Source organism: Salvelinus alpinus, chromosome 37 (genome assembly GCF_045679555.1).
Source record: "Salvelinus alpinus chromosome 37, SLU_Salpinus.1, whole genome shotgun sequence".
Lineage (NCBI taxonomy): Eukaryota > Metazoa > Chordata > Actinopteri > Salmoniformes > Salmonidae > Salvelinus > Salvelinus alpinus.
The window spans coordinates 8,474,284-8,488,612 of NC_092122.1; positions in this window are offsets into that span (position 1 = coordinate 8,474,284).

Genomic DNA, 14,329 nt, shown 5'->3' on the forward strand with positions numbered 1-14,329 from the left:
CTCCTCTCCTCCACTACAGTACTACTACCTGCTCTCCTCTCCTCCACTACAGTACTACTACCTCCTCTCCTCCACTACAGTCCTACTACCTCCTCTCCTCCACTACAGTACTACTACCTCCTCTCCTCTCCTCCACTACAGTACTACTACCTCCTCTCCTCCACTACAGTACTACTACCTCCTCTCCTCCACTACAGTACTACTACCTCCTCTCCTCCACTACAGTACTACTACCTCCTCTCCTCTCCTCCACTACAGTACTATTACCACCTCTCCTCCACTACAGTACTACTACCTCCTCTCCTCCAGTACAGTACTACTACCTCCTCTCCTCCACTACAGTACTACTACCTCCTCTCCACCACTACAGTACTACTACCTCCTCTCCTCTCCTCCACTACAGTACTACTACCTCCTCTCCTCTCCTCCACTACAGTACTACTACCTCCTCTCCTCCAGTACAGTACTACTACCTCCTCTCCACCACTACAGTACTACTACCTCCTCTCCTCTCCTCCACTACAGTACTACTACCTCCTCTCCTCTCCTCCACTACAGTACTACTACCTCCTCTCCTCTCCTCCACTACAGTACTACTACCTCCTCTCCTCCAGTACAGTACTACTACCTCCTCTTCTCCACTACAGTACTACTACCTCCTCTCCTCCACTACAGTACTACTACCTCCTCTCCTCCACTACAGTACTACTACCTCTCCTCCACTACAGTACTACTACCTCATCTCCTCTCCTCCACTACAGTACTACTACCTCCTCTCCTCTCCTCCACTACAGTACTACTACCTCCTCTCCTCCACTACAGTACTACTATCTCCTCTCCTCCACTACGGTACTACTACCTCCTCTCCTCCACTACAGTACTACTGCCTCCTCTCCTCCAGTACAGTACTACTACCTCCTCTCCTCCACTACAGTACTACTACCTCCTCTCCTCCACTACAGTACTACTACCTCCTCTCCTCTCCTCCACTACAGTACTACTACCTCCTCTCCTCCACTACAGTACTACTACCTCCTCTCCTCTCCTCCACTACAGTACTACTACCTCCTCTCCTCCACTACAGTACTACTGCCTCCTCGCCTCTCCTCCACTCCAGTACTACTACCTCCTCTCCTCCACTACAGTACTCCTACCTCCTCTCCTCCACTACAGTACTACTACCTCCTCTCCTCCACTACAGTACTACTACCTCCTCTCCTCCACTACAGTACTACTGCCTCCTCCCCTCTCCTCCACTACAGTACTACTACCTCCTCTCCTCCACTACAGTACTACTACCTCCTCTCCTCCACTACAGTACTACTACCCCCTCTCCTCCACTACAGTACTACTACCTCCTCTCCTCCACTACAGTACTACTACCTCCTCACCTCTCCTCTCCTCCACTACAGTACTACTACCTCCTCTCCTCCACTACAGTACTACTGCCTCCTCTCCTCCACTACAGTACTACTACCTCCTCTCCTCCACTACAGTACTACTACCTCCTCTCCTCCACTACAGTACTACTGCCTCCTCACCTCTCCTCCACTACAGTACTACTACCTCCTCTCCTCCACTACAGTACTACTACCTCCTCTCCTCCACTACAGTACTACTACCTCCTCTGCTCTCCTCCACTACAGTACTACTACCTCCTCTCCTCTCCTCCACTACAGTACTACTACCTCCTCTGCTCTCCTCCACTACAGTACTACTACCTCCTCTCCTCCACTACAGTACTACTATCTCCTCTGCTCTCCTCCACTACAGTACTACTACCTCCTCACCTCTCCTCCACTACAGTACTACTACCTCCTCTGCTCTCCTCCACTACAGTACTACTACCTCCTCTCCTCTCCTCCACTACAGTACTACTTCCTCCTCTCCTCTCCTCCAGTACAGTACTACTACCTCCTCTCCTCCACTACAGTACTACTACCTCCTCTCCTCCACTACAGTACTACTACCTCCTCTCCTCTCCTCCACTACAGTACTACTACCTCCTCTCCTCCACTACAGTACTACTGCCTCCTCGCCTCTCCTCCACTACAGTACTACTACCTCCTCTCCTCAACTACAGTACTCCTACCTCCTCTCCTCCACTACAGTACTACTACCTCCTCTCCTCCACTACAGTACTACTACCTCCTCTCCTCCACTACAGTACTACTGCCTCCTCCCCTCTCCTCCACTACAGTACTACTACCTCCTCTCCTCCACTACAGTACTACTACCTCCTCTCCTCCACTACAGTACTACTACCCCCTCTCCTCCACTACAGTACTATTACCTCCTCTCCTCCACTACAGTACTACTACCTCCTCACCTCTCCTCCACTACAGTACTACTACCTCCTCTCCTCCACTACAGTACTACTGCCTCCTCTCCTCCACTACAGTACTACTACCTCCTCTCCTCCACTACAGTACTACTACCTCCTCTCCTCCACTACAGTACTACTGCCTCCTCACCTCTCCTCCACTACAGTACTACTACCTCCTTTCCTCCACTACAGTACTACTACCTCCTCTCCTCCACTACAGTACTACTACCTCCTCTCCTCCACTACAGTACTACTACCTCCTCTGCTCTCCTCCACTACAGTACTACTACCTCCTCTCCTCCACTACAGTACTACTACCTCCTCTGCTCTCCTCCACTACAGTACTACTACCTCTTCACCTCTCCTCCACTACAGTACTACTACCTCCTCTGCTCTCCTCCACTACAGTACTACTACCTCCTCTCCTCTCCTCCACTACAGTACTACTGCCTCCTCTCCTCTCCTCCAGTACAGTACTACTACCTCCTCTCCTCTCCTCCACTACAGTACTAATACCTCCTCTCCTCTCCTCCACTACAGTACTACTACCTCCTCTCCTCCACTACAGTACTACTACCTCCTCTCCTCTCCTCCACTACAGTACTACTACCTCCTCTCCTCCACTACAGTACTACTGCCTCCTCGCCTCTCCTCCACTACAGTACTACTACCTCCTCTCCTCCACTACAGTACTCCTACCTCCTCTCCTCCATTACAGTACTACTACCTCCTCTCCTCCACTACAGTACTACTACCTCCTCTCCTCCACTACAGTACTACTGCCTCCTCCCCTCTCCTCCACTACAGTACTACTACGTCCTCTCCTCCACTACAGTACTACTACCTCCTCTCCTCCACTACAGTACTACTACCCCCTCTCCTCCACTACAGTACTATTACCTCCTCTCCTCCACTACAGTACTACTACCTCCTCACCTCTCCTCCACTACAGTACTACTACCTCCTCTCCTCCACTACAGTACTACTGCCTCCTCTCCTCCACTACAGTACTACTACCTCCTCTCCTCCACTACAGTACTACTGCCTCCTCACCTCTCCTCCACTACAGTACTACTACCTCCTCTCCTCCACTACAGTACTACTACCTCCTCTCCTCCACTACAGTACTACTACCTCCTCTCCTCTCCTCCACTACAGTACTACTACCTCCTCTGCTCTCCTCCACTACAGTACTACTACCTCCTCTCCTCCACTACAGTACTACTACCTCCTCTGCTCTCCTCCATTACAGTACTACTACCTCCTCACCTCTCCTCCACTACAGTACTACTACCTCCTCTGCTCTCCTCCACTACAGTACTACTACCTCTCCTCCACTACAGTACTACTACCTCCTCACCTCTCCTCCACTACAGTACTACTACCTCCTCTCCTCCACTACAGTACTACTACCTCCTCTGCTCTCCTCCACTACAGTACTACTACCTCCTCTCCTCCACTACAGTACTACTACCTCTCCTCCACTACAGTACTACTACCTCCTCACCTCTCCTCCACTACAGTACTACTCTCTCCTCTCCTCCACTACAGTACTACTACCTCCTCTCCTCTCCTCCACTACAGTACTACTACCTCCTCTCATCCACTACAGTACTACTACCTCATCTCCTCTCCTCCACTACAGTACTACTACCTCCTCTCCTCCACTACAGTACTACTACCTCCTCTCCTCCACTACAGTACTACTACCTCCTCTCCTCCACTACAGTACTACTACCTCCTCTCCTCCACTACAGTACTACTGCCACCTCTCCTCTCCTCCAGTACAGTACTACTACCTCCTCTCCTCCACTACAGTACTACTACCTCCTCTCCTCCACTACAGTACTACTACCTCCTCTCCTCCAGTACAGTACTACTACCTCCTCTCCTCCACTACAGTACTACTACCTCCTCTCCTCCACTACAGTACTACTACCTCCTCTCCTCTCCTCCACTACAGTACTACTACCTACTCTCCTCCACTACAGTACTCCTACCTCCTCTCCTCCACTACAGTACTACTACCTTCTCTCCTCCACTACAGTACTACTACCTCCTCTCCTCCACTACAGTACTACTGCCTCCTCCCCTCTCCTCCACTACAGTACTACTACCTACTCTCCTCCACTACAGTACTACTACCTCCTCTCCTCTCCTCCACTACAGTACTACTACCTCCTCTCCTCCACTACAGTACTACTACCCCCTCTCATCCACTACAGTACTACTACCTCCTCTCCTCCACTACAGTACTACTACCTCCTCTCCTCCACTACAGTACTACTACCTCCTCTCCTCCACTACAGTACTACTACCTCCTCTCCACCACTACAGTACTACTACCTCCTCTCCTCTCCTCCACTACAGTACTACTCTCTCCTCTCCTCCACTACAGTACTACTACCTCCTCTCCTCCACTACAGTACTACTACCTCCTCTCCTCCACTACAGTACTACTACCTCCTCTCCTCTCCTCCACTACAGTACTACTACCTCCTCTCCTCCACTACAGTACTACTACCTCCTCTCCTCCACTACACTACTACTACCTCCTCTCCTCTCCTCCACTACAGTACTACTACCTCCTCTCCTCCACTACAGTACTACTTCCTCCTCTCCTCTCCTCCAGTACAGTACTACTACCTCCTCTCCTCCACTACAGTACTACTACCTCCTCTCCTCCACTACAGTACTACTACCTCCTCTCCTCTCCTCCACTACAGCACTACTACCTCCTCTCCTCCACTACAGTACTACTACCTCCTCTCCTCTCCTCCACTACAGTACTACTACCTCCTCTCCTCCACTACAATACTACTTCCTCCTCTCCTCTCCTCCAGTACAGTACTACTACCTCCTCTCCTCCACTACAGTACTACTACCTCCTCTCCTCCACTACAATACTACTTCCTCCTCTCCTCTCCTCCAGTACAGTACTACTACCTCCTCTCCTCCAGTACAGTACTACTACCTCCTCTCCTCTCCTCCACTACAGTACTACTACCTCCTCTGCTCTCCTCCACTACAGTACTACTACCTCCTCTCCTCCACTACAGTACTACTACCTCCTCTGCTCTCCTCCATTACAGTACTACTACCTCCTCACCTCTCCTCCACTACAGTACTACTACCTCCTCTGCTCTCCTCCACTACAGTACTACTACCTCTCCTCCACTACAGTACTACTACCTCCTCACCTCTCCTCCACTACAGTACTACTACCTCCTCTCCTCCACTACAGTACTACTACCTCCTCTGCTCTCCTCCACTACAGTACTACTACCTCCTCTCCTCCACTACAGTACTACTACCTCTCCTCCACTACAGTACTACTACCTCCTCACCTCTCCTCCACTACAGTACTACTCTCTCCTCTCCTCCACTACAGTACTACTACCTCCTCTCCTCTCCTCCACTACAGTACTACTACCTCCTCTCATCCACTACAGTACTACTACCTCATCTCCTCTCCTCCACTACAGTACTACTACCTCCTCTCCTCCACTACAGTACTACTACCTCCTCTCCTCCACTACAGTACTACTACCTCCTCTCCTCCACTACAGTACTACTACCTCCTCTCCTCCACTACAGTACTACTGCCACCTCTCCTCTCCTCCAGTACAGTACTACTACCTCCTCTCCTCCACTACAGTACTACTACCTCCTCTCCTCCACTACAGTACTACTACCTCCTCTCCTCCAGTACAGTACTACTACCTCCTCTCCTCCACTACAGTACTACTACCTCCTCTCCTCCACTACAGTACTACTACCTCCTCTCCTCTCCTCCACTACAGTACTACTACCTACTCTCCTCCACTACAGTACTCCTACCTCCTCTCCTCCACTACAGTACTACTACCTTCTCTCCTCCACTACAGTACTACTACCTCCTCTCCTCCACTACAGTACTACTGCCTCCTCCCCTCTCCTCCACTACAGTACTACTACCTACTCTCCTCCACTACAGTACTACTACCTCCTCTCCTCTCCTCCACTACAGTACTACTACCTCCTCTCCTCCACTACAGTACTACTACCCCCTCTCATCCACTACAGTACTACTACCTCCTCTCCTCCACTACAGTACTACTACCTCCTCTCCTCCACTACAGTACTACTACCTCCTCTCCTCCACTACAGTACTACTACCTCCTCTCCACCACTACAGTACTACTACCTCCTCTCCTCTCCTCCACTACAGTACTACTCTCTCCTCTCCTCCACTACAGTACTACTACCTCCTCTCCTCCACTACAGTACTACTACCTCCTCTCCTCCACTACAGTACTACTACCTCCTCTCCTCTCCTCCACTACAGTACTACTACCTCCTCTCCTCCACTACAGTACTACTACCTCCTCTCCTCCACTACACTACTACTACCTCCTCTCCTCTCCTCCACTACAGTACTACTACCTCCTCTCCTCCACTACAGTACTACTTCCTCCTCTCCTCTCCTCCAGTACAGTACTACTACCTCCTCTCCTCCACTACAGTACTACTACCTCCTCTCCTCCACTACAGTACTACTACCTCCTCTCCTCTCCTCCACTACAGCACTACTACCTCCTCTCCTCCACTACAGTACTACTACCTCCTCTCCTCTCCTCCACTACAGTACTACTACCTCCTCTCCTCCACTACAATACTACTTCCTCCTCTCCTCTCCTCCAGTACAGTACTACTACCTCCTCTCCTCCACTACAGTACTACTACCTCCTCTCCTCCACTACAATACTACTTCCTCCTCTCCTCTCCTCCAGTACAGTACTACTACCTCCTCTCCTCCAGTACAGTACTACTACCTCCTCTCCTCTCCTCCACTACAGTACTATTACCTCCTCTCCTCCACTACAGTACTACTTCCTCCTCTCCTCTCCTCCACTACAGTACTACTACCTCCTCTCCTCTCCTCCACTACAGTACTACTACCTCCTCTCCTCCACTACAGTACTACTACCTCCTCTCCTCCACTACAGTACTACTACCTCCTCTCCTCTCCTCCACTACAGTACTACTACCTCCTCTCCTCCACTACAGTACTACTTCCTCCTCTCCTCTCCTCCACTACAGTACTACTACCTCCTCTCCTCTCCTCCACTACAGTACTACTACCTCCTCTCCTCCACTACAATACTACTTCCTCCTCTCCTCTCCTCCAGTACAGTACTACTACCTCCTCTCCTCCACTACAGTACTACTACCTCCTCTCCTCCAGTACAATACTACTTCCTCCTCTCCTCTCCTCCAGTACAGTACTACTACCTCCTCTCCTCCACTACAGTACTACTACCTCCTCTCCTCCACTACAGTACTACTACCTCCTCTCCTCCACTACAGTACTACTTCCTCCTCTCCTCTCCTCCACTACAGTAGTACTTCCTTCTCTCCTCTCCTCTAGTACAGTACTACTACCTCCTCTCCTCTCCTCCACTACAGTTCTACTTCCTCCTCTCCTCTCCTCCACTACAGTACTACTTCCTCCTCTCCTCTCCTCCAGTACAGTACTACTACCTCCTCTCCTCTCCTCCACTACAGTACTACTACCTCCTCTCCTCCACTACAGTACTACTTCCTCCTCTCCTCTCCTCCAGTACAGTACTACTACCTCCTCTCCTCTCCTCCAGTACAGTACTACTACCTCCTCTCCACCACTACAGTACTACTACCTCCTCTCATCCACTACAGTACTACTACCTCCTCTCCTCTCCTCCACTACAGTACTACAACCTCCTCTCCTCTCATCCACTACAGTACTACTTCCTCCTCTCCTCTCCTCCAGTACAGTAGTACTACCTCCTCTCCTCCACTACAGTAGTACTTCCTCCTCTCCTCTCCTCTAGTACAGTACTACTACCTCCTCTCCTCCACTACAGTACTACTACCTCCTCTCCTCTCCTCCACTACAGTACTACTACCTCCTCTCCTCTCCTCCACTACAGTACTACTTCCTCCTCTCCTCTTCTCAACTACAGTAGTACTACCTCCTCTCCTCCAGTACAGTACTACTACCTCCTCTCCTCTCCTCCAGTACAGTACTACTACCTCCTCTCCTCCACTACAGTACTACTCCCTCCTCTCCTCTCCTCCAGTACAGTAGTACTACCTCCTCTCCTCCACTACAGTAGTACTTTCTCCTCTCCTCTAGTACAGTACTACTACCCCCTCTCCTCTCCTCCACTACAGTACTACTACCTCCTCTCCTCTCCTCCACTACAGTACTACTACCTCCTCTCCTCTCCTCCACTACAGTACTACTTCCTCCTCTCCTCTTCTCAACTACAGTAGTACTACCTCCTCTCCTCCAGTACAGTACTACTACCTCCTCTCCTCTCCTCCAGTACAGTAGTACTACCTCCTCTCCTCCACTACAGTACTACTACCTCCTCTCCTCTCCTTCACTACAGTACTACTACCTCCTCTCCTCTCCTTCACTACAGTACTACTACCTCCTCTCCTCTCTTTCACTACAGTACTACTACCTCCTCTCCTCCCCTCCAGTACAGTAGTACTACCTCCTCTCCTCCACTACAGTACTACTACCTCCTCTCCTCTCCTTCACTACAGTACTACTACCTCCTCTCCTCTCCTTCACTACAGTACTACTACCTCCTCTCCTCTCCTCCACTACAGTACTACTACCTCCTCTCCTCTCCTCCACTACAGTACTACTACCTCCTCTCCTCTTCTCAACTACAGTAGTACTACCTCCTCTCCTCTCCTCCAGTACAGTAGTACTACCTCCTCTCCTCCACTACAGTAGTACTTTCTCCTCTCCTCTAGTACAGTACTACTACCTCCTCTCCTCTCCTCCACTACAGTACTACTACCTCCTCTCCTCTCCTCCACTACAGTACTACTACCTCCTCTCCTCTCCTCCACTACAGTACTACTTCCTCCTCTCCTCTTCTCAACTACAGTAGTACTACCTCCTCTCCTCCAGTACAGTACTACTACCTCCTCTGCTCTCCTCCACTACAGTACTACTACCTCCTCTCCTCCACTACAGTACTACTACCTCCTCTGCTCTCCTCCACTACAGTACTACTACCTCTTCACCTCTCCTCCACTACAGTACTACTACCTCCTCTGCTCTCCTCCACTACAGTACTACTACCTCCTCTCCTCTCCTCCACTACAGTACTACTGCCTCCTCTCCTCTCCTCCAGTACAGTACTACTACCTCCTCTCCTCTCCTCCACTACAGTACTAATACCTCCTCTCCTCTCCTCCACTACAGTACTACTACCTCCTCTCCTCCACTACAGTACTACTACCTCCTCTCCTCTCCTCCACTACAGTACTACTACCTCCTCTCCTCCACTACAGTACTACTGCCTCCTCGCCTCTCCTCCACTACAGTACTACTACCTCCTCTCCTCCACTACAGTACTCCTACCTCCTCTCCTCCATTACAGTACTACTACCTCCTCTCCTCCACTACAGTACTACTACCTCCTCTCCTCCACTACAGTACTACTGCCTCCTCCCCTCTCCTCCACTACAGTACTACTACGTCCTCTCCTCCACTACAGTACTACTACCTCCTCTCCTCCACTACAGTACTACTACCCCCTCTCCTCCACTACAGTACTATTACCTCCTCTCCTCCACTACAGTACTACTACCTCCTCACCTCTCCTCCACTACAGTACTACTACCTCCTCTCCTCCACTACAGTACTACTGCCTCCTCTCCTCCACTACAGTACTACTACCTCCTCTCCTCCACTACAGTACTACTGCCTCCTCACCTCTCCTCCACTACAGTACTACTACCTCCTCTCCTCCACTACAGTACTACTACCTCCTCTCCTCCACTACAGTACTACTACCTCCTCTCCTCTCCTCCACTACAGTACTACTACCTCCTCTGCTCTCCTCCACTACAGTACTACTACCTCCTCTCCTCCACTACAGTACTACTACCTCCTCTGCTCTCCTCCATTACAGTACTACTACCTCCTCACCTCTCCTCCACTACAGTACTACTACCTCCTCTGCTCTCCTCCACTACAGTACTACTACCTCTCCTCCACTACAGTACTACTACCTCCTCACCTCTCCTCCACTACAGTACTACTACCTCCTCTCCTCCACTACAGTACTACTACCTCCTCTGCTCTCCTCCACTACAGTACTACTACCTCCTCTCCTCCACTACAGTACTACTACCTCTCCTCCACTACAGTACTACTACCTCCTCACCTCTCCTCCACTACAGTACTACTCTCTCCTCTCCTCCACTACAGTACTACTACCTCCTCTCCTCTCCTCCACTACAGTACTACTACCTCCTCTCATCCACTACAGTACTACTACCTCATCTCCTCTCCTCCACTACAGTACTACTACCTCCTCTCCTCCACTACAGTACTACTACCTCCTCTCCTCCACTACAGTACTACTACCTCCTCTCCTCCACTACAGTACTACTACCTCCTCTCCTCCACTACAGTACTACTGCCACCTCTCCTCTCCTCCAGTACAGTACTACTACCTCCTCTCCTCCACTACAGTACTACTACCTCCTCTCCTCCACTACAGTACTACTACCTCCTCTCCTCCAGTACAGTACTACTACCTCCTCTCCTCCACTACAGTACTACTACCTCCTCTCCTCCACTACAGTACTACTACCTCCTCTCCTCTCCTCCACTACAGTACTACTACCTACTCTCCTCCACTACAGTACTCCTACCTCCTCTCCTCCACTACAGTACTACTACCTTCTCTCCTCCACTACAGTACTACTACCTCCTCTCCTCCACTACAGTACTACTGCCTCCTCCCCTCTCCTCCACTACAGTACTACTACCTACTCTCCTCCACTACAGTACTACTACCTCCTCTCCTCTCCTCCACTACAGTACTACTACCTCCTCTCCTCCACTACAGTACTACTACCCCCTCTCATCCACTACAGTACTACTACCTCCTCTCCTCCACTACAGTACTACTACCTCCTCTCCTCCACTACAGTACTACTACCTCCTCTCCTCCACTACAGTACTACTACCTCCTCTCCACCACTACAGTACTACTACCTCCTCTCCTCTCCTCCACTACAGTACTACTCTCTCCTCTCCTCCACTACAGTACTACTACCTCCTCTCCTCCACTACAGTACTACTACCTCCTCTCCTCCACTACAGTACTACTACCTCCTCTCCTCTCCTCCACTACAGTACTACTACCTCCTCTCCTCCACTACAGTACTACTACCTCCTCTCCTCCACTACACTACTACTACCTCCTCTCCTCTCCTCCACTACAGTACTACTACCTCCTCTCCTCCACTACAGTACTACTTCCTCCTCTCCTCTCCTCCAGTACAGTACTACTACCTCCTCTCCTCCACTACAGTACTACTACCTCCTCTCCTCCACTACAGTACTACTACCTCCTCTCCTCTCCTCCACTACAGCACTACTACCTCCTCTCCTCCACTACAGTACTACTACCTCCTCTCCTCTCCTCCACTACAGTACTACTACCTCCTCTCCTCCACTACAATACTACTTCCTCCTCTCCTCTCCTCCAGTACAGTACTACTACCTCCTCTCCTCCACTACAGTACTACTACCTCCTCTCCTCCACTACAATACTACTTCCTCCTCTCCTCTCCTCCAGTACAGTACTACTACCTCCTCTCCTCCAGTACAGTACTACTACCTCCTCTCCTCTCCTCCACTACAGTACTACTACCTCCTCTGCTCTCCTCCACTACAGTACTACTACCTCCTCTCCTCCACTACAGTACTACTACCTCCTCTGCTCTCCTCCATTACAGTACTACTACCTCCTCACCTCTCCTCCACTACAGTACTACTACCTCCTCTGCTCTCCTCCACTACAGTACTACTACCTCTCCTCCACTACAGTACTACTACCTCCTCACCTCTCCTCCACTACAGTACTACTACCTCCTCTCCTCCACTACAGTACTACTACCTCCTCTGCTCTCCTCCACTACAGTACTACTACCTCCTCTCCTCCACTACAGTACTACTACCTCTCCTCCACTACAGTACTACTACCTCCTCACCTCTCCTCCACTACAGTACTACTCTCTCCTCTCCTCCACTACAGTACTACTACCTCCTCTCCTCTCCTCCACTACAGTACTACTACCTCCTCTCATCCACTACAGTACTACTACCTCATCTCCTCTCCTCCACTACAGTACTACTACCTCCTCTCCTCCACTACAGTACTACTACCTCCTCTCCTCCACTACAGTACTACTACCTCCTCTCCTCCACTACAGTACTACTACCTCCTCTCCTCCACTACAGTACTACTGCCACCTCTCCTCTCCTCCAGTACAGTACTACTACCTCCTCTCCTCCACTACAGTACTACTACCTCCTTTCCTCCACTACAGTACTACTACCTCCTCTCCTCCAGTACAGTACTACTACCTCCTCTCCTCCACTACAGTACTACTACCTCCTCTCCTCCACTACAGTACTACTACCTCCTCTCCTCTCCTCCACTACAGTACTACTACCTACTCTCCTCCACTACAGTACTCCTACCTCCTCTCCTCCACTACAGTACTACTACCTTCTCTCCTCCACTACAGTACTACTACCTCCTCTCCTCCACTACAGTACTACTGCCTCCTCCCCTCTCCTCCACTACAGTACTACTACCTACTCTCCTCCACTACAGTACTACTACCTCCTCTCCTCTCCTCCACTACAGTACTACTACCTCCTCTCCTCCACTACAGTACTACTACCCCCTCTCATCCACTACAGTACTACTACCTCCTCTCCTCCACTACAGTACTACTACCTCCTCTCCTCCACTACAGTACTACTACCTCCTCTCCTCCACTACAGTACTACTACCTCCTCTCCACCACTACAGTACTACTACCTCCTCTCCTCTCCTCCACTACAGTACTACTCTCTCCTCTCCTCCACTACAGTACTACTACCTCCTCTCCTCCACTACAGTACTACTACCTCCTCTCCTCCACTACAGTACTACTACCTCCTCTCCTCTCCTCCACTACAGTACTACTACCTCCTCTCCTCCACTACAGTACTACTACCTCCTCTCCTCCACTACACTACTACTACCTCCTCTCCTCTCCTCCACTACAGTACTACTACCTCCTCTCCTCCACTACAGTACTACTTCCTCCTCTCCTCTCCTCCAGTACAGTACTACTACCTCCTCTCCTCCACTACAGTACTACTACCTCCTCTCCTCCACTACAGTACTACTACCTCCTCTCCTCTCCTCCACTACAGCACTACTACCTCCTCTCCTCCACTACAGTACTACTACCTCCTCTCCTCTCCTCCACTACAGTACTACTACCTCCTCTCCTCCACTACAATACTACTTCCTCCTCTCCTCTCCTCCAGTACAGTACTACTACCTCCTCTCCTCCACTACAGTACTACTACCTCCTCTCCTCCACTACAATACTACTTCCTCCTCTCCTCTCCTCCAGTACAGTACTACTACCTCCTCTCCTCCAGTACAGTACTACTACCTCCTCTCCTCTCCTCCACTACAGTACTACTACCTCCTCTGCTCTCCTCCACTACAGTACTACTACCTCCTCTCCTCCACTACAGTACTACTACCTCCTCTGCTCTCCTCCATTACAGTACTACTACCTCCTCACCTCTCCTCCACTACAGTACTACTACCTCCTCTGCTCTCCTCCACTACAGTACTACTACCTCTCCTCCACTACAGTACTACTACCTCCTCACCTCTCCTCCACTACAGTACTACTACCTCCTCTCCTCCACTACAGTACTACTACCTCCTCTGCTCTCCTCCACTACAGTACTACTACCTCCTCTCCTCCACTACAGTACTACTACCTCTCCTCCACTACAGTACTACTACCTCCTCACCTCTCCTCCACTACAGTACTACTCTCTCCTCTCCTCCACTACAGTACTACTACCTCCTCTCCTCTCCTCCACTACAGTACTACTACCTCCTCTCATCCACTACAGTA